This window comes from Amia ocellicauda, chromosome 12, assembly GCF_036373705.1.
Source record: "Amia ocellicauda isolate fAmiCal2 chromosome 12, fAmiCal2.hap1, whole genome shotgun sequence".
Classification (NCBI taxonomy): domain Eukaryota; kingdom Metazoa; phylum Chordata; class Actinopteri; order Amiiformes; family Amiidae; genus Amia; species Amia ocellicauda.
Window position 1 is genome coordinate 39,800,345 of NC_089861.1, and position 2,609 is coordinate 39,802,953.

The 2,609-nt window shown below is 41.1% G+C and overlaps 1 non-coding gene across 1 annotated transcript; it reads left to right on the forward strand.

Moving 5' to 3' along the window:
* Window positions 1-1,952: 1,952 nt before the first annotated feature.
* trnar-ucu (transfer RNA arginine (anticodon UCU)) lies at window positions 1,953-2,043 on the forward strand. Its single transcript is given in 2 exon segments — window positions 1,953-1,989; window positions 2,008-2,043. It is a non-coding gene; the product is annotated as a tRNA-Arg (tRNA).
* The last annotated feature ends 566 nt before the right edge of the window (window positions 2,044-2,609 follow it).

Consider the following 2,609-nt stretch of genomic DNA (forward strand, 5'->3'; position numbering starts at 1 on the left):
CTGACTGGAGAGAATGGGTACACAACTCCCCCCAACATCACTAGAATGCATCTTTAACACTGTATGTTAAGAAGTACCTTTTACAACAAAGTGTTATGACGTCAAACAAGTATTTACATGCAAAACAAAATCTATGTATTAATGTCTGAACAATAAGTTATGAGTGTAACATTCAATCCCTGGACCCTTATGTAACATTATATACTGTGCAAATATATACAAATAGGTCAAATAAAAAACAGCACTTATTTGTTCAATACATGGCAAAAAGGTGCTAAAATGATTTACCAAGAAAAGAACACAAAAACTTGTGAGCTAAAACATATTTTTTTAACAATCAATAACAAACAATAAATAACATTAACGATTAGTATTATTTTTACTAAAAAGAAAATCATATTTGTTTTAGTTAATATGATTAATGTATATAAAAAATATTTACTTTGAAAAACCACACTATTAAATGAAAATACATTTTAACACTATAACAAGGTAATATAGTACAAATATAACTGAAGAAACAGTAACAGCTAAACACTCAAAGATAGAGGAGGAGCAACCTCCTCTGCCTCTGTGGACCAGCCTCCTCTGATGTATGGTAACCCTAAACTAGCTATCACCATTCATCAAATTGTCAGTGTCATAGCAGAAATAAAATCCAGCACAGCAAGAGTATTTCAATGGTCAACTTACTGCGCACTGTCTGGTCCTGAGACTGACCTGCAGTGCGCATTGGAGAGCAGAGCGCAGCAGCAGGTGTGTTTGATCCAGAACTGCTCTCTCGCACCTCTATGCACCAGCCTCCTCTGGTATGTAGGTAGGTAGCAGTGGCCACACTGAACACAGGGCCCGATCTGTAATCAATGTATACCAGTGATGGCACCAGTGACTTTTCTAGTCTTAAACCCCCCCCACCAAGAATTGGGTCTGAGTTCATGGTCATTGTGCTTGTACATTAGTGTATGCGTACAGTTACAATTTACAGTATCCTTGTATGTGCTCGCTTTGCTTTGTGGAATGATGTTCGTTGCTTTATTGTTGTGTGTTTCAGATGATCATTTTATCATTTTCAGAGTTAACATAACTATAGATTCAGCAATAATTTGGTGTTCATATGTGTGTAGTGTTATCGCTATTCAATATAGTGTGCCCAGTGTGCATAATGAGAAACATGTTCAGCTCATCTGCTCTGATGTTATGGATATCAAAAATGTCAACCCTCCACAGACACACACACACAGAGACACAGACACAGACGCACTAATAGGGACAAATTTTACTCCCTCAATAAACAGGCGGACAAGGAATAATCAGGACCTGATTTAACTGAAATAATACCAAAAAAGTTTATTGAGCTACAACGAAGCGCTCCGGAGATGGTCACTGGGCAAGACACATCTAAAGTTTTTCTAAAGAACTTGCTATCATATACAAGAGGACTCCCTTTGGTTTCTGGGCAACTAGATGATGGTAATGAGGTACCTCAAACTTTAACACACACGTCTCCTGTGTCTTACATTATGTTCTTTCTATGTCCTTGGATGAAAATGTTTTTCTAAAAATCACCTGCACAGAACTACTGTACCTGTCCTCTCCGGAGCCATACACAAAGCTTAAATTCATATATGGGTTACACAATCTTGCTGCAACAATGGTGGGAATATAATATATTTGGCACTCAGACAGGGCACTGTCCCACATCACACACAGAGACACACACACACAAGCACAGACACACACAGACAGCCAGACAGACACAGACAGTGTGCTTGACAAATACTTCCCCTCACAGTCAAGTCAACATGAGCCGCATTATCTAAAAGAAGAACCCATCATTTCCTTTTGTGTCAATATCAGCGAGACAGGGATTAAAAAACACATCTGAAAATGCTACTTGTACAAGCACGCTGAGATGCCCCGTCATCAGTAGGTGTGCAGAACAGTATGGTGACAACTCTGTGGCGCAATGGATAGCGCGTTGGACTTCTAGTGAAAAGGGCAGTGGTCATTCAAAGGTTGTGGGTTCGAGTCCCACCAGAGTCAGTGCTCACTTCATGAAACTTAGAGCTTGCTGGGCTTCCTCGTGACAGCCAGAGGTATCTTGCAGTCAAGTGCCTCGCTGATGCCTTCACTTCTTACTTTTCTGGAATGCCAACTTTGTCCCAAATCCTTGCTTGACTATCAAGACCTCATACGCTGCTTCTTTTCCTAGCCACTGTCAGTCATGCAACGTGTCAGTTGCATCTCCGGGAACAGCTGGATCAGGTGGCCTTGTACTTAAGGCCATGGACTACTAAGCCGTTGTATTTTGCACCCGTGGCTTTCTATCCCACCATCGTTGTGGGCATTCCTTGTTTGACATTTCTTGACGACTGACGCCGTGTACGTCCAATGGACAGTTCCAAGATTCGCAAGACAGAGCTACTTGTGCATTATTGCCCGCTTAACCTGGCTGCCTCTCGAGTGAGCAAAGCCATTTTACCAAATAGAAGAACCCATCATTTCCATCCGTCTCAAAATCAGCGAGACAGGGATTTAAAAAACACAACTGTAAATGCTACTTGTCAAATCACGCTGAGACGCCCAGTCATCTGCAGGCATGCAGAAGA